The sequence below is a fragment of the Musca autumnalis genome, unplaced genomic scaffold (assembly GCF_047663935.1).
Source record: "Musca autumnalis isolate F117 unplaced genomic scaffold, ASM4766393v1 scaffold_2, whole genome shotgun sequence".
In the NCBI taxonomy this organism is placed as follows: Eukaryota; Metazoa; Arthropoda; class Insecta; order Diptera; family Muscidae; genus Musca; species Musca autumnalis.
The window spans coordinates 175195557-175214660 of NW_027411755.1; the positions used below are offsets into that span (position 1 = coordinate 175195557).

At 25.0% G+C, this 19104-nt stretch overlaps 2 protein-coding genes across 4 annotated transcripts in view; both read left to right on the forward strand.

The window, feature by feature from the left end:
- LOC141393184 (uncharacterized) overlaps positions 1 to 17192 on the forward strand; it is a 33618-nt gene extending 16426 nt beyond the window's left edge. For all 3 annotated transcript variants that reach the window (XM_073966139.1, XM_073966138.1, XM_073966140.1), the window contains one exon: positions 17000 to 17192. The gene's annotated coding sequence lies outside the window, so the exon portion shown is untranslated. The remainder of the gene's footprint in view (positions 1 to 16999) is intronic.
- A 1750-nt stretch (positions 17193 to 18942) lies between these two features.
- The window catches only part of LOC141394865 (uncharacterized), a 31190-nt gene continuing 31028 nt past the window's right edge, over positions 18943 to 19104 (forward strand). Inside the window, exon 1 of the mRNA XM_073969943.1 lies at positions 18943 to 19059. The gene's annotated coding sequence lies outside the window, so the exon portion shown is untranslated. The remainder of the gene's footprint in view (positions 19060 to 19104) is intronic.

Consider the following 19104-nt stretch of genomic DNA (forward strand, 5'->3'; position numbering starts at 1 on the left):
ATGACACCGTGTGAAGTGTTTGCAGCGCAAGATAACTCTCGAACGGATCTGCCGATTCAGTACCAAAAAATAGTCTTCGAAGATAAGCCACATCGGTCCACTCCTTCAGCTACCTTCCCCACAAAATTTCAAAAATGTGCGCACGATAACTCTTGAAGGGAGTAACCGATTTAGTCCACACTTTACACATCCTTATATATCTACCAGATATAGATCAGGTTCGAATGTATGTAGTATATTTGCCACTCCTTCGAATACCTCCCACCCAAAATTGTGGATAAGTTTACATTAAGACCTCCTCTCGAATCACTAACATTGTGTGCACGATATCTCTTGAACGGGGTAACCATTTTGGTCCAAACTTTGGATCTCCTAATGTTTTGTCAAAATTTAGTTTAACTTCTAAAATGACCGATATGGGCCTCTGCTTAGGGTACCTCCCCCACAAAAGTTCAAGATTTGTGTCTAAGTGCAGTTTAGGGTCTGTTTAAAGGTCCTTTGGAAATGTATACCGATGATGTGCATTGTAGTCCTGTTTACAGCGATATTATGTTCTCCGTGGACAAGTCTATGCTTCCTGGCATACTGGTCCAAAAGTAATACGATGACCCAGTGAAATCACTAGTGGGAGCTACATCTAACGAAAAGATATGACTCCCAAAATAAGATTCCACTTTCATAATGGACTATGTCAGTCCATTCCTTCACCTACCTCCTTCGCAACACATTTGAACTTTAATCCTAATCCACATTTTTGTCGGCAAGTTCAAAAGTCCAAAAACGGCCACAAAATTTTGAAACGACCCTAAATGCAGTCGATCTGTCCGTTGATGACAGTTTCAATTCACATAGGCTGAGGGTATATCCCAGTCGGCAAAGCCGACTGATACTTTTTTACTGGTTTTCATAGTCTTTGCTCGTCCGGAAAAAATATAGAAAATTATTGACAGTTAGATAGAGAAATATTTTTGTCACGGTTTTCCTGATGACACTACAGCGAGACCAGAGTTCACTCATATTATCTCTAAACGAGCATTTTTAGGAAGTTCAAAAAGCTTTCCTTTCTATATGAGAAATATCTTCTGAGATTCTTTCATGGGAATATTTTGTTAATACATAGTATCAAATAAGCCGGTTACCTTGAGAACTATTTTCAAGAACTGACCTGACTATTTTATTATGAGACATTTGCAGTAGGTGGCCCTTACATTTCCAGTTTCCTACTCTTTAGTTTCCTCGTTTGTTAACCTTCGGATAGTGGCAATTGTTATCTGCTTAGGATAAAATACTTGACACATTAGGCGAAGATCTGCCGTCTGTGAGGTATAGCACCCGTCACCTTTCAGTTTCTTTGCCATACAGTATGTAGATTGGAACTCGTGTGTTAAGAATTAAGCATTCTAGTTTTTAATTTTTACCGATATTTTCGATGACATTAATAACTTGCTTAGATGGCCACACGCTGAACCTGCTTTGTAGATCCTGTTATTTATATCTTCTTCAATTCCTTATTTATCATACTTCCTGCTAGCTACGTATTCTATCTGCGATAAATTATTGCTGCACATTACCTTCGTCTGCTCAACCTTCGTCTTCTCTACACATATTAACTAGAAATCCCACTAAACTAGACAGCCTGTTGAACTAGTTCTTTAATTTCGCTTGCATTTCACACTGTGTTTATGTGACAAAAGGCACACACCTCGTCTAGGTGGCGATAAAAATATCAAATTATTCAACTTTTTTCATTGAAAGTTTTAACATTATTTTTATTATTTTCACTATAGGTCCCATAATGATCGACTACCATGTGGGTTCCACTCAATAGCAATATTGGTTTCTGCAGTGTGTGCCTGATTTCATTTCTTATGGGGTTCCAAAGCTGTTGGTTGGAAATGACGTTAAGCCAAAATATACGCATTATTCTTCTAAGACATCGGTTTGTGGAGTGCATATACATAATTTGCTCTTTATATCTGCACTTGAGCCGACCGAAGTTGTTAGCAGGATGCTAAGATAAGAAACTAGTTTCATATTTTCAAGAGGTTGATTGTTGATATAAAAGTCAGAATGGCGTGTGGCATTTATTCTCATGCCTTTTTTCTAGGTAATATTTATTATGTGTAGCGCACGTTTTAATATATGTAGTATCAAACAAAAATTGTTCTTTAAAAAATCCACGATTATTTTATTGGTGATCCTCAAAAATATTTCTTTAAAAAATCCACGATTATTTTATTGGTGATCCTCAAAAATATTTCTTTAAAAAATCCACGATTATTTTATTGGTGATCCTCAAAAATATTTCTTTAAAAAATCCACGATTATTTTATTGGTGATCCTCAAAAATATTTCTTTAAAAAATCCACGATTATTTTATTGGTGATCCTCAAAAATATTTCTTTAAAAAATCCACGATTATTTTATTGTTGCTCCTTAAAAATATTTCTTTAAAAAATCCACGATTATTTTATTGTTGCTCCTTAAAAATATTTCTTTAAAAAATCCACGATTATTTTATTGTTGCTCCTTAAAAATATTTCTTTAAAAAATCCACGATTATTTTATTGTTGCTCCTTAAAAATATTTCTTTAAAAAATCCACGATTATTTTATTGGTGATCCTCAAAAATATTTCTTTCAAAAATCCACGATTATTTTATTGGTGATCCTCAAAAATATTTCTTTAAAAAATCCACGATTATTTTATTGGTGATCCTCAAAAATATTTCTTTAAAAAATCCACGATTATTTTATTGGTGATCCTCAAAAATATTTCTTTAAAAAATCCACGATTATTTTATTGGTGATCCTCAAAAATATTTCTTTAAAAAATCCACGATTATTTTATTGGTGATCCTCAAAAATATTTCTTTAAAAAATCCACGATTATTTTATTGTTGCTCCTTAAAAATATTTCTTTAAAAAATCCACGATTATTTTATTGGTGATCCTCAAAAATATTTCTTTAAAAAATCCACGATTATTTTATTGGTGATCCTTAAAAATATTTCGTTAAAAAATCCACGATTATTTTATTGGTGATCCTCAAAAATATTTCTTTAAAAAATTCACGATTATTTTATTGGTGATCCTCAAAAATATTTCTTTAAAAAATTCACGATTATTTTATTGCTGATCCTCAAAAATATTTCGTTAAAAAATCCACGATTATTTTATTGGTGATCCTCAAAAATATTTCTTTAAAAAATCCACGATTATTTTATTGGTGATCCTCAAAAATATTTCTTTAAAAAATCCACGATTATTTTATTGGTGGTCCTCAAAAATATTTCTTTAAAAATCCATGATTATTTTATTGGTTATCCTCAAAAATATTTCTTTAAAAAATCCACGATTTTTTTATTGGTGATCCTCAAAAATATTTCTTTAAAAAATCCACGATTATTTTATTGGTGATCTTAAAAAATATTTTTTAAAAAATCCACGATTGTTTTATTGGTGATCCTCAAAAATATTTCCTTAAAAATTCAAGATTATTTTATTGGTGCTCCTCAAGCATACCTTTTAAAAAAATCAAGATTATTTTATTGGTGATCCTCAAAAATATTTCTTTATAAAATCCACGATTATTTTATTGGTGATCCTCAAAAATATTTCTTTAAAAAATCCACGATTATTTTATTGGTGATCCTCAAAAATATTTCTTTAAAAAATTCACGATTATTTTATTGGTGATCCTCAAAAATATTTCTTTAAAAAATCCACGATTATTTTATTGTTGCTCCTTAAAAATATTTCTTTAAAAAATCCACGATTATTTTATTGGTGATCCTCAAAAATATTTCTTTAAAAAATCCACGATTATTTTATTGGTGATCCTCAAAAATATTTCTTTAAAAAATCCCCGATTATTTTATTGGTGATCCTCAAAAATATTTCTTTAAAAAATCCACGATTATTTTATTGGTGATCCTCAAAAATATTTCTTTAAAAAATTCACGATTATTTTATTGGTGATCCTCAAAAATATTTCTTTAAAAAATCCACGATTATTTTATTGGTGATCCTTAAAAATATTTCGTTAAAAAATCCACGATTATTTTATTGGTGATCCTCAAAAATATTTCTTTAAAAAATCCACGATTATTTTATTGGTGATCCTCAAAAATATTTCTTTAAAAAATTCACGATTATTTTATTGGTGATCCTCAAAAATATTTCTTTAAAAATCCATGATTATTTTATTAGTGATCCTCAAAAATATTTCTTTAAAAATCCACGATTATTTTATTGGTGGTCCTCAAAAATATTTCTTTAAAAATCCATGATTATTTTATTGGTTATCCTCAAAAATATTTCTTTAAAAAATCCACGATTATTTTATTGGTGATCCTCAAAAATATTTCTTTAAAAAATCCACGATTATTTTATTGGTGATCCTCAAAAATATTTCTTTAAAAAATCCACGATTATTTTATTGGTGATCCTCAAAAATATTTCTTTAAAAAATCCACGATTATTTTATTGGTGATCCTCAAAAATATTTCTTTAAAAAATTCACGATTATTTTATTGGTGATCCTCAAAAATATTTCTTTAAAAAATCCACGATTATTTTATTGTTGCTCCTTAAAAATATTTCTTTAAAAAATCCACGATTATTTTATTGGTGATCCTCAAAAATATTTCTTTAAAAAATCCACGATTATTTTATTGGTGATCCTCAAAAATATTTCTTTAAAAAATTCACGATTATTTTATTGGTGATCCTCAAAAATATTTCTTTAAAAAATCCACGATTATTTTATTGTTGCTCCTTAAAAATATTTCTTTAAAAAATCCACGATTATTTTATTGTTGCTCCTTAAAAATATTTCTTTAAAAAATCCACGATTATTTTATTGGTGATCCTCAAAAATATTTCTTTAAAAAATCCACGATTATTTTATTGGTGATCCTTAAAAATATTTCGTTAAAAAATCCACGATTATTTTATTGGTGATCCTCAAAAATATTTCTTTAAAAAATCCACGATTATTTTATTGGTGATCCTCAAAAATATTTCTTTAAAAAATTCACGATTATTTTATTGCTGATCCTCAAAAATATTTCGTTAAAAAATCCACGATTATTTTATTGGTGATCCTCAAAAATATTTCTTTAAAAAATCCACGATTATTTTATTGGTGGTCCTCAAAAATATTTCTTTAAAAATCCATGATTATTTTATTGGTTATCCTCAAAAATATTTCTTTAAAAAATCCACGATTATTTTATTGGTGATCCTCAAAAATATTTCTTTAAAAAATCCACGATTATTTTATTGGTGATCCTCAAAAATATTTCTTTAAAAAATTCACGATTATTTTATTGGTGATCCTCAAAAATATTTCTTTAAAAAATCCACGATTATTATATTTGTGATCCTCAAAAATATTTCTTTAAAAAATTCACGATTATTTTATTGGTGATCCTCAAAAATATTTCTTTAAAAAATCCACGATTATTTTATTGTTGCTCCTTAAAAATATTTCTTTAAAAAATCCACGATTATTTTATTGGTGATCCTCAAAAATATTTCTTTAAAAAATCCACGATTATTTTATTGGTGATCCTCAAAAATATTTCTTTAAAAAATTCACGATTATTTTATTGGTGATCCTCAAAAATATTTCTTTAAAAAATTCACGATTATTTTATTGGTGATCCTCAAAAATATTTCTTTAAAAAATCCACGATTATTTTATTGGTGATCCTCAAAAATATTTCTTTAAAAAATCCACGATTATTTTATTGGTGATCCTCAAAAATATTTCTTTAAAAAATCCACGATTATTTTATTGGTGATCCTCAAAAATATTTCTTTAAAAAATCCACGATTATTTTATTGGTGATCCTCAAAAATATTTCTTTAAAAAATTCACGATTATTTTATTGGTGATCCTCAAAAATATTTCTTTAAAAAATCCACGATTATTTTATTGGTGATCCTCAAAAATATTTCTTTAAAAAATTCACGATTATTTTATTGGTGATCCTCAAAAATATTTCTTTAAAAAATCCACGATTATTATATTTGTGATCCTCAAAAATATTTCTTTAAAAAATTCACGATTATTTTATTGGTGATCCTCAAAAATATTTCTTTAAAAAATCCACGATTATTTTATTGGTGATCCTCAAAAATATTTCTTTAAAAAATCCACGATTATTTTATTGGTGATCCTCAAAAATATTTCTTTAAAAAATTCACGATTATTTTATTGGTGATCCTCAAAAATATTTCTTTAAAAAATTCACGATTATTTTATTGGTGATCCTCAAAAATATTTCTTTAAAAAATCCACGATTATTTTATTGGTGATCCTCAAAAATATTTCTTTAAAAAATCCACGATTATTTTATTGGTGATCCTCAAAAATATTTCTTTAAAAAATCCACGATTATTTTATTGGTGATCCTCAAAAATATTTCTTTAAAAAATCCACGATTATTTTATTGGTGATCCTCAAAAATATTTCTTTAAAAAATTCACGATTATTTTATTGGTGATCCTCAAAAATATTTCTTTAAAAAATCCACGATTATTTTATTGGTGATCCTCAAAAATATTTCTTTAAAAAATTCACGATTATTTTATTGGTGATCCTCAAAAATATTTCTTTAAAAAATCCACGATTATTATATTTGTGATCCTCAAAAATATTTCTTTAAAAAATTCACGATTATTTTATTGGTGATCCTCAAAAATATTTCTTTAAAAAATCCACGATTATTTTATTGGTGATCCTCAAAAATATTTCTTTATAAAATCCACGATTATTTTATTGGTGATCCTCAAAAATATTTCTTTAAAAAATCCACGATTATTTTATTGGTGATCCTCAAAAATATTTCTTTAAAAAATCCACGATTATTTTATTGGTGATCCTCAAAAATATTTCTTTAAAAAATCCACGATTATTTTATTGGTGATCCTCAAAAATATTTCTTTAAAAAATCCACGATCATTTTATTGGTGATCCTCAAAAATATTTCTTTAAAAAATTCACGATTATTTTATTGCTGATCCTCAAAAATATTTCGTTAAAAAATCCACGATTATTTTATTGGTGATCCTCAAAAATATTTCTTTAAAAAATCCACGATTATTTTATTGTTGCTCCTTAAAAATATTTCTTTAAAAAATCCACGATTATTTTATTGGTGATCCTCAAAAATATTTCTTTAAAAAATCCACGATTATTTTATTGGTGATCCTCAAAAATATTTCTTTAAAAATCCACGATTATTTTATTGTTGCTCCTTAAAAATATTTCTTTAAAAAATCCACGATTATTTTATTGGTGATCCTCAAAAATATTTCTTTAAAAAATCCACGATTATTTTATTGGTGATCCTCAAAAATATTTCTTTAAAAAATTCACGATTATTTTATTGGTGATCCTCAAAAATATTTCTTTAAAAAATCCACGATTATTTTATTGTTGCTAATTAAAAATATTTCTTTAAAAAATCCACGATTATTTTATTGTTGCTCCTTAAAAATATTTCTTTAAAAAATCCACGATTATTTTATTGGTGATCCTCAAAAATATTTCTTTAAAAAATCCACGATTATTTTATTGGTGATCCTCAAAAATATTTCTTTAAAAAATCCACGATTATTTTATTGGTGATCCTCAAAAATATTTCTTTAAAAAATCCACGATTATTTTATTGGTGATCCTCAAAAATATTTCTTTAAAAATTCACGATTATTTTATTGGTGATCCTCAAAAATATTTCTTTAAAAAATCCACGATTATTTTATTGTTGCTCCTTAAAAATATTTCTTTAAAAAATCCACGATTATTTTATTGTTGCTCCTTAAAAATATTTCTTTAAAAAATCCACGATTATTTTATTGGTGATCCTCAAAAATATTTCTTTAAAAAATCCACGATTATTTTATTGGTGATCCTCAAAAATATTTCTTTAAAAAATCCACGATTATTTTATTGGTGATCCTCAAAAATATTTCTTTAAAAAATCCACGATTATTTTATTGGTGATCCTCAAAAATATTTCTTTAAAAAATTCACGATTATTTTATTGGTGATCCTCAAAAATATTTCTTTAAAAAATCCACGATTATTTTATTGTTGCTCCTTAAAAATATTTCTTTAAAAAATCCACGATTATTTTATTGTTGCTCCTTAAAAATATTTCTTTAAAAAATCCACGATTATTTTATTGGTGATCCTCAAAAATATTTCTTTAAAAAATCCACGATTATTTTATTGGTGATCCTTAAAAATATTTCGTTAAAAAATCCACGATTATTTTATTGGTGATCCTCAAAAATATTTCTTTAAAAAATCCACGATTATTTTATTGGTGATCCTCAAAAATATTTCTTTAAAAAATTCACTATTATTTTATTGGTGATCCTCAAAAATATTTCGTTAAAAAATCCACGATTATTTTATTGGTGATCCTCAAAAATATTTCTTTAAAAAATCCACGATTATTTTATTGGTGATCCTTAAAAATATTTCGTTAAAAAATCCACGATTATTTTATTGGTGATCCTCAAAAATATTTCTTTAAAAAATCCACGATTATTTTATTGGTGATCCTCAAAAATATTTCTTTAAAAAATTCACGATTATTTTATTGGTGATCCTCAAAAATATTTCGTTAAAAAATCCACGATTATTTTATTGGTGATCCTCAAAAATATTTCTTTAAAAAATCCACGATTATTTTATTGGTGGTCCTCAAAAATATTTCTTTAAAAATCCATGATTATTTTATTGGTTATCCTCAAAAATATTTCTTTAAAAAATCCACGATTATTTTATTGTTGCTCCTTAAAAATATTTCTTTAAAAAATCCACGATTATTTTATTGGTGATCCTCAAAAATATTTCTTTAAAAAATCCACGATTATTTTATTGGTGATCCTCAAAAATATTTCTTTAAAAAATCCACGATTATTTTATTGGTGATCCTCAAAAATATTTCTTTAAAAAATCCACGATTATTTTATTGTTGCTCCTTAAAAATATTTCTTTAAAAAATCCACGATTATTTTATTGGTGATCCTCAAAAATATTTCTTTAAAAAATCCACGATTATTTTATTGGTGATCCTTAAAAATATTTCGTTAAAAAATCCACGATTATTTTATTGGTGATCCTCAAAAATATTTCTTTAAAAAATCCACGATTATTTTATTGGTGATCCTTAAAAATATTTCGTTAAAAAATCCACGATTATTTTATTGGTGATCCTCAAAAATATTTCGTTAAAAAATCCACGATTATTTTATTGGTGATCCTCAAAAATATTTCTTTAAAAAATCCACGATTATTTTATTGGTGATCCTTAAAAATATTTCGTTAAAAAATCCACGATTATTTTATTGGTGATCCTCAAAAATATTTCTTTAAAAAATCCACGATTATTTTATTGGTGATCCTCAAAAATATTTCTTTAAAAAATTCACGATTATTTTATTGGTGATCCTCAAAAATATTTCGTTAAAAAATCCACGATTATTTTATTGGTGATCCTCAAAAATATTTCTTTAAAAAATCCACGATTATTTTATTGGTGGTCCTCAAAAATATTTCTTTAAAAATCCATGATTATTTTATTGGTTATCCTCAAAAATATTTCTTTAAAAAATTCACGATTATTTTATTGGTGATCCTCAAAAATATTTCTTTAAAAAATCCACGATTATTTTATTGTTGCTCCTTAAAAATATTTCTTTAAAAAATCCACGATTATTTTATTGGTGATCCTCAAAAATATTTCTTTAAAAAATCCACGATTATTTTATTGGTGGTCCTCAAAAATATTTCTTTAAAAATCCATGATTATTTTATTGGTGATCCTCAAAAATATTTCTTTAAAAAATTCACGATTATTTTATTGGTGATCCTCAAAAATATTTCTTTAAAAAATCCACGATTATTTTATTGGTGATCCTCAAAAATATTTCTTTAAAAAATCCACGATTATTTTATTGGTGATCCTCAAAAATATTTCTTTAAAAAATCCACGATTATTTTATTGGTGATCCTCAAAAATATTTCTTTAAAAAATCCACGATTATTTTATTGGTGATCCTCAAAAATATTTCTTTAAAAAATTCACGATTATTTTATTGGTGATCCTCAAAAATATTTCTTTAAAAAATCCACGATTATTTTATTGTTGCTCCTTAAAAATATTTCTTTAAAAAATCCACGATTATTTTATTGGTGATCCTCAAAAATATTTCTTTAAAAAATCCACGATTATTTTATTGGTGATCCTCAAAAATATTTCTTTAAAAAATTCACGATTATTTTATTGGTGATCCTCAAAAATATTTCTTTAAAAAATCCACGATTATTTTATTGTTGCTCCTTAAAAATATTTCTTTAAAAAATCCACGATTATTTTATTGTTGCTCCTTAAAAATATTTCTTTAAAAAATCCACGATTATTTTATTGGTGATCCTCAAAAATATTTCTTTAAAAAATCCACGATTATTTTATTGGTGATCCTTAAAAATATTTCGTTAAAAAATCCACGATTATTTTATTGGTGATCCTCAAAAATATTTCTTTAAAAAATCCACGATTATTTTATTGGTGATCCTCAAAAATATTTCTTTAAAAAATTCACGATTATTTTATTGCTGATCCTCAAAAATATTTCGTTAAAAAATCCACGATTATTTTATTGGTGATCCTCAAAAATATTTCTTTAAAAAATCCACGATTATTTTATTGGTGGTCCTCAAAAATATTTCTTTAAAAATCCATGATTATTTTATTGGTTATCCTCAAAAATATTTCTTTAAAAAATCCACGATTATTTTATTGGTGATCCTCAAAAATATTTCTTTAAAAAATCCACGATTATTTTATTGGTGATCCTCAAAAATATTTCTTTAAAAAATTCACGATTATTTTATTGGTGATCCTCAAAAATATTTCTTTAAAAAATCCACGATTATTATATTTGTGATCCTCAAAAATATTTCTTTAAAAAATTCACGATTATTTTATTGGTGATCCTCAAAAATATTTCTTTAAAAAATCCACGATTATTTTATTGTTGCTCCTTAAAAATATTTCTTTAAAAAATCCACGATTATTTTATTGGTGATCCTCAAAAATATTTCTTTAAAAAATCCACGATTATTTTATTGGTGATCCTCAAAAATATTTCTTTAAAAAATTCACGATTATTTTATTGGTGATCCTCAAAAATATTTCTTTAAAAAATTCACGATTATTTTATTGGTGATCCTCAAAAATATTTCTTTAAAAAATCCACGATTATTTTATTGGTGATCCTCAAAAATATTTCTTTAAAAAATCCACGATTATTTTATTGGTGATCCTCAAAAATATTTCTTTAAAAAATCCACGATTATTTTATTGGTGATCCTCAAAAATATTTCTTTAAAAAATCCACGATTATTTTATTGGTGATCCTCAAAAATATTTCTTTAAAAAATTCACGATTATTTTATTGGTGATCCTCAAAAATATTTCTTTAAAAAATCCACGATTATTTTATTGGTGATCCTCAAAAATATTTCTTTAAAAAATTCACGATTATTTTATTGGTGATCCTCAAAAATATTTCTTTAAAAAATCCACGATTATTATATTTGTGATCCTCAAAAATATTTCTTTAAAAAATTCACGATTATTTTATTGGTGATCCTCAAAAATATTTCTTTAAAAAATCCACGATTATTTTATTGGTGATCCTCAAAAATATTTCTTTAAAAAATCCACGATTATTTTATTGGTGATCCTCAAAAATATTTCTTTAAAAAATTCACGATTATTTTATTGGTGATCCTCAAAAATATTTCTTTAAAAAATTCACGATTATTTTATTGGTGATCCTCAAAAATATTTCTTTAAAAAATCCACGATTATTTTATTGGTGATCCTCAAAAATATTTCTTTAAAAAATCCACGATTATTTTATTGGTGATCCTCAAAAATATTTCTTTAAAAAATCCACGATTATTTTTTTGGTGATCCTCAAAAATATTTCTTTAAAAAATCCACGATTATTTTATTGGTGATCCTCAAAAATATTTCTTTAAAAAATTCACGATTATTTTATTGGTGATCCTCAAAAATATTTCTTTAAAAAATCCACGATTATTTTATTGGTGATCCTCAAAAATATTTCTTTAAAAAATTCACGATTATTTTATTGGTGATCCTCAAAAATATTTCTTTAAAAAATCCACGATTATTATATTTGTGATCCTCAAAAATATTTCTTTAAAAAATTCACGATTATTTTATTGGTGATCCTCAAAAATATTTCTTTAAAAAATCCACGATTATTTTATTGGTGATCCTCAAAAATATTTCTTTATAAAATCCACGATTATTTTATTGGTGATCCTCAAAAATATTTCTTTAAAAAATCCACGATTATTTTATTGGTGATCCTCAAAAATATTTCTTTAAAAAATCCACGATTATTTTATTGGTGATCCTCAAAAATATTTCTTTAAAAAATCCACGATTATTTTATTGGTGATCCTCAAAAATATTTCTTTAAAAAATCCACGATCATTTTATTGGTGATCCTCAAAAATATTTCTTTAAAAAATTCACGATTATTTTATTGCTGATCCTCAAAAATATTTCGTTAAAAAATCCACGATTATTTTATTGGTGATCCTCAAAAATATTTCTTTAAAAAATCCACGATTATTTTATTGTTGCTCCTTAAAAATATTTCTTTAAAAAATCCACGATTATTTTATTGGTGATCCTCAAAAATATTTCTTTAAAAAATCCACGATTATTTTATTGGTGATCCTCAAAAATATTTCTTTAAAAATCCACGATTATTTTATTGTTGCTCCTTAAAAATATTTCTTTAAAAAATCCACGATTATTTTATTGGTGATCCTCAAAAATATTTCTTTAAAAAATCCACGATTATTTTATTGGTGATCCTCAAAAATATTTCTTTAAAAAATTCACGATTATTTTATTGGTGATCCTCAAAAATATTTCTTTAAAAAATCCACGATTATTTTATTGTTGCTAATTAAAAATATTTCTTTAAAAAATCCACGATTATTTTATTGTTGCTCCTTAAAAATATTTCTTTAAAAAATCCACGATTATTTTATTGGTGATCCTCAAAAATATTTCTTTAAAAAATCCACGATTATTTTATTGGTGATCCTCAAAAATATTTCTTTAAAAAATCCACGATTATTTTATTGGTGATCCTCAAAAATATTTCTTTAAAAAATCCACGATTATTTTATTGGTGATCCTCAAAAATATTTCTTTAAAAATTCACGATTATTTTATTGGTGATCCTCAAAAATATTTCTTTAAAAAATCCACGATTATTTTATTGTTGCTCCTTAAAAATATTTCTTTAAAAAATCCACGATTATTTTATTGTTGCTCCTTAAAAATATTTCTTTAAAAAATCCACGATTATTTTATTGGTGATCCTCAAAAATATTTCTTTAAAAAATCCACGATTATTTTATTGGTGATCCTCAAAAATATTTCTTTAAAAAATCCACGATTATTTTATTGGTGATCCTCAAAAATATTTCTTTAAAAAATCCACGATTATTTTATTGGTGATCCTCAAAAATATTTCTTTAAAAAATTCACGATTATTTTATTGGTGATCCTCAAAAATATTTCTTTAAAAAATCCACGATTATTTTATTGTTGCTCCTTAAAAATATTTCTTTAAAAAATCCACGATTATTTTATTGTTGCTCCTTAAAAATATTTCTTTAAAAAATCCACGATTATTTTATTGGTGATCCTCAAAAATATTTCTTTAAAAAATCCACGATTATTTTATTGGTGATCCTTAAAAATATTTCGTTAAAAAATCCACGATTATTTTATTGGTGATCCTCAAAAATATTTCTTTAAAAAATCCACGATTATTTTATTGGTGATCCTCAAAAATATTTCTTTAAAAAATTCACGATTATTTTATTGGTGATCCTCAAAAATATTTCGTTAAAAAATCCACGATTATTTTATTGGTGATCCTCAAAAATATTTCTTTAAAAAATCCACGATTATTTTATTGGTGATCCTTAAAAATATTTCGTTAAAAAATCCACGATTATTTTATTGGTGATCCTCAAAAATATTTCTTTAAAAAATCCACGATTATTTTATTGGTGATCCTCAAAAATATTTCTTTAAAAAATTCACGATTATTTTATTGGTGATCCTCAAAAATATTTCGTTAAAAAATCCACGATTATTTTATTGGTGATCCTCAAAAATATTTCTTTAAAAAATCCACGATTATTTTATTGGTGGTCCTCAAAAATATTTCTTTAAAAATCCATGATTATTTTATTGGTTATCCTCAAAAATATTTCTTTAAAAAATCCACGATTATTTTATTGGTGATCCTCAAAAATATTTCTTTAAAAAATCCACGATTATTTTATTGGTGATCCTCAAAAATATTTCTTTAAAAAATCCACGATTATTTTATTGGTGATCCTCAAAAATATTTCTTTAAAAAATCCACGATTATTTTATTGGTGATCCTCAAAAATATTTCTTTAAAAAATTCACGATTATTTTATTGGTGATCCTCAAAAATATTTCTTTAAAAAATCCACGATTATTTTATTGTTGCTCCTTAAAAATATTTCTTTAAAAAATCCACGATTATTTTATTGGTGATCCTCAAAAATATTTCTTTAAAAAATCCACGATTATTTTATTGGTGATCCTCAAAAATATTTCTTTAAAAAATCCACGATTATTTTATTGGTGATCCTCAAAAATATTTCTTTAAAAAATTCACGATTATTTTATTGGTGATCCTCAAAAATATTTCTTTAAAAAATCCACGATTATTTTATTGGTTATCCTCAAAAATATTTCTTTAAAAAATCCACGATTATTTTATTGGTGATCCTCAAAAATATTTCTTTAAAAAATCCACGATTATTTTATTGGTGATCCTCAAAAATATTTCTTTAAAAAATCCACGATTATTTTATTGGTGATCCTCAAAAATATTTCTTTAAAAAATCCACGATTATTTTATTGTTGCTCCTTAAAAATATTTCTTTAAAAAATCCACGATTATTTTATTGGTGATCCTCAAAAATATTTCTTTAAAAAATCCACGATTATTTTATTAGTGATCCTCAAAAATATTTCTTTAAAAAATTCACGATTATTTTATTGGTGATCCTCAAAAATATTTCTTTAAAAAATCCACGATTATTTTATTGGTGATCCTTAAAAATATTTCGTTAAAAAATCCACGATTATTTTATTGGTGATCCTCAAAAATATTTCTTTAAAAAATCCACGATTATTTTATTGGTGATCCTCAAAAATATTTCTTTAAAAAATCCACGATTATTTTATTGGTGATCCTCAAAAATATTTCTTTAAAAAATCCACGATTATTTTTTTTTATGGTGCTCCTCAAAAATATTTCTTTAAAAAATCCACGATTACTTTATTGGTGCTCCTCAAAAATATTTCTTTAAAAAATCCACGATTATTTTTTTTTATGGTGATACTCAAAAATATTTCTTTAAAAAATCCACGATTATTTTTTTTTATGGTGATACTCAAAAATATTTCTTTAAAAAATCCACGATTATTTTTTTTTATGGTGATACTCAAAAATATTTCTTTAAAAAATCCACGATTATTTTATTGGTGATCCTCAAAAATATTTCTTTAAAAAATCCACGATTATTTTATTGGTGATCCTCAAAAATATTTCTTTAAAAAATCCACGATTATTTTATTGGTGATCCTAAAAAATATTTCTTTAAAAAATCCACGATTATTTTATTGGTGGTCCTCAAAAATATTTCTTTAAAAAATCCACGATTATTTTTTTTTATGGTGATACTCAAAAATATTTCTTTAAAAAATCCACGATTATTTTATTGGTGATCCTCAAAAATATTTCTTTAAAAAATCTACGATTATTTTATTGGTGATCCTCAAAAATATTTCTTTAAAAAATCCACGATTATTTTATTGGTGATCCTCAAAAATATTTCTTTAAAAAATCCACGATTATTTTATTGGTGATCCTCAAAAATATTTCTTTAAAAAATCCGCAATTATTTTATTGGTGATCCTCAGAAATATTTCTTTAAAAAATCCACGATTATTTTATTGGTAATCCTCAAAAATATTTCTTTAAAAAATCCACGGTTTTTTATTGGTGATACTCAAAAATATTTCTTAAAAATCCACGATTATTTTATTGGTGATCCTCAAAAATATTTCTTTAAAAAATCCGCAATTATTTTATTGGTGATCCTCAAAATTATTTCTTTAAAGAATCCACGGTTTTTTTATTGTTGCTGCTCAAAAATATTTCTTTAAAAAATCCACGATTATTTTATTGTTGCTCCTTAAAAATATTTCTTTAAAAAATCCACGATTATTTTATTGTTGCTCCTTAAAAATATTTCTATAAAAAATCCACGATTATTTTATTGGTGATCCTCAAAAATATTTCTTTATAAAATATACGACTGTTTTATTGGTGATCCTCAAAAATATTTCTTTAAAAAATCCAAGCTTATTTTATTGGTGATCCTCAAAAATATTTCTTAAAAAATCCACGATTATTTTATTGGTGATCCTCAAAAATATTTCTTTAAAAAATCCACGATTATTTAATTGTTGCTCCTCAAAAATATTTCTTTAAAAAATCCACGATTATTTTATTGATGATCCTCAAAAATATTTCTTTAAAAAATCCACGATTATTTCATTGGTGATCCTCAAAAATATTTCTTTAAAAAATCCACGATTATTTTATTGGTGATCTTCAAAAGTATTTCTTTAAAAAATCCACGATTATTTTATTGGTGATCATCAAAAAAAATTCTTTAAAAATCCGCAATTATATTTCTTGTGATTGAATTGATGGATGTTGAACCACTTTCTTTTAAGATACATTATTTACACAATATCTAATATTATTTTTCTCTCTCTCTTTTTCTTTTCTAGGCAATTATTGATCAAAAATCGAAGGCAAATGATAAGGTCTTTAAAAAATTATGTTAATGTCTTCATAATAATCATTCATACATACATATATTTGTAAAATGTAACCATTATTTATTTGATAGTTTAAGTACATAAACAAATGTTTTGTTCTATAATATTTTTGACATATTGTTATTAATAAAACGTAACAAATTTTAAGGAAGGAAATGCTTCCACTTTGTTGGCACAGTTTCAAAATGTTAGTTTTAATTTTTTGTCATTAATGAACCATCCAAGCAGCTACTCAATCACACAATCATCTGTATAAATATTTTGTATACATACATACCTACATTTGACACTCAGAGTATGAACAGCTTTTATTATGAAAACATACCAGCATGCACGATTGAGTCGGTCGGTTATCAAACCAAAATACAGATTTTGAGTTTTTAAAAATTGGACAAGTCAAAAAATAGAGCAAATACGTTATAGATATTTGTTGCACAAAAAAAACTGATTGAACATATTGTTTGGGTGTTGATAAAATTATAGTGATTTGAAGAATTAAAAACAATATTTATGAATGTTTAATATACAAGTGCATATGTATGTATTCATATAATAACAAACAGATTAATAATGCACTATTCTAAATGGAAATACATACATAAATATTTGGCAGTTTTTTCAATTATGCTCATCGTTTAAGACTGCCGGCAATCAAATAAAATAAAAAAATCAAATTAGTTTTTAGTACAATTTTTTTGTCTTGGAAGGAATAATTAAACAACACATTTTTATCTATTCAACAAACTAAAGTGAAATTAAAAAATTCAAATAAAATTGCCATTTAAAAAAATTACTAATAAAATATACATATGTATTTATAAATGTATATTAGGGATATAACTTTTTGCACTTTTTTGCAAATATCAAAAATACCACCACATAGCCGTGTAGAGTATGAAAAACTATTATGAAATACGGTGTCAATTTTTCTCTACCGCGAAAAAAGTTTCCGCACCAAATGCATTGAAGTTCTGTAATGCATTTTTTAATTTTATCTGTCATAACAACATATTTGCTTTTCATTAAAATTTTTATTTTTTTGTAATCTAATTTAAAATCGTTATTAAAGCGTTCTGGACCAATTTGTTCTAAAATCGCGCCATTTAGGACCATATTAGGATTTTTTGACACTATTGAAATTTTTGGTTTTTCTTTATAAACTCGTGAATTTTATGTTTATATTTTTTTAACATATCGGACAAGAGAATATGGAGTCATTTGCAACTAATTCGCGAAAGTTACAGGCTGTTTTTGTTGACTTTGCCTGTGAGAATTGTATTTTTTCTATAAATATTTATTCAAACAAAGCAAATTTAAAATTATAAGTAGAAAAAATATCAAAAGAGTTTTAGTAATTACAGTCGGCGCGGAAACTTTTTTTGGCGAATCGATCTTAGAAACGCGTTTTCATTATTAGGACAAAATTCCCCACGTGGTACTGGTGTTGTATTTTTGTAAAAAACATATACGATTCTCACAGGCAAAGTCAACAAAAACAGCCTGTAACTTTCGCGACTTCGTTGCAAATGACCACATATTCTTTTGTCCGGTAGGTACAAAAAATATAAACATAAAATTCACGAGTTTATAAAGAAAAAGCAAAAATTGCAATAGTACCAAAAGTTTCTAATATGCTCCGAAATGGCGCGATTTGAGAACAAATTGGTCCAGAACGCTTTGATAATGATTTTAAATTAGATTAGAAAAAAATAAAAATTTTAATTAAAATCAAATATGTTGTCGTAACAGCTAAAATTAAAAAATGCATTACTGAACTTCAATGCATTTGGTGCGGAAACTTTTTTCGCGATAGGGAAAAATTGACGCCGTATTTCATAATAGTTTTCCATGCTCTACACGGCTATGTGGTGGTATTTTTTTGGTTATAGCCCTAATGTATATAAGTATATAAAAACATACTAGTTGATTGTGCCATATTTCAAATGAGACTATTTGTCAGTTTTTGCAAAGATGTTTAACGCGTAAGATTGCCGGCTATCAAATACAATGTGAGTCGACGCCAGAAATTTGTTGTGGAAAAAATTAATAAATAA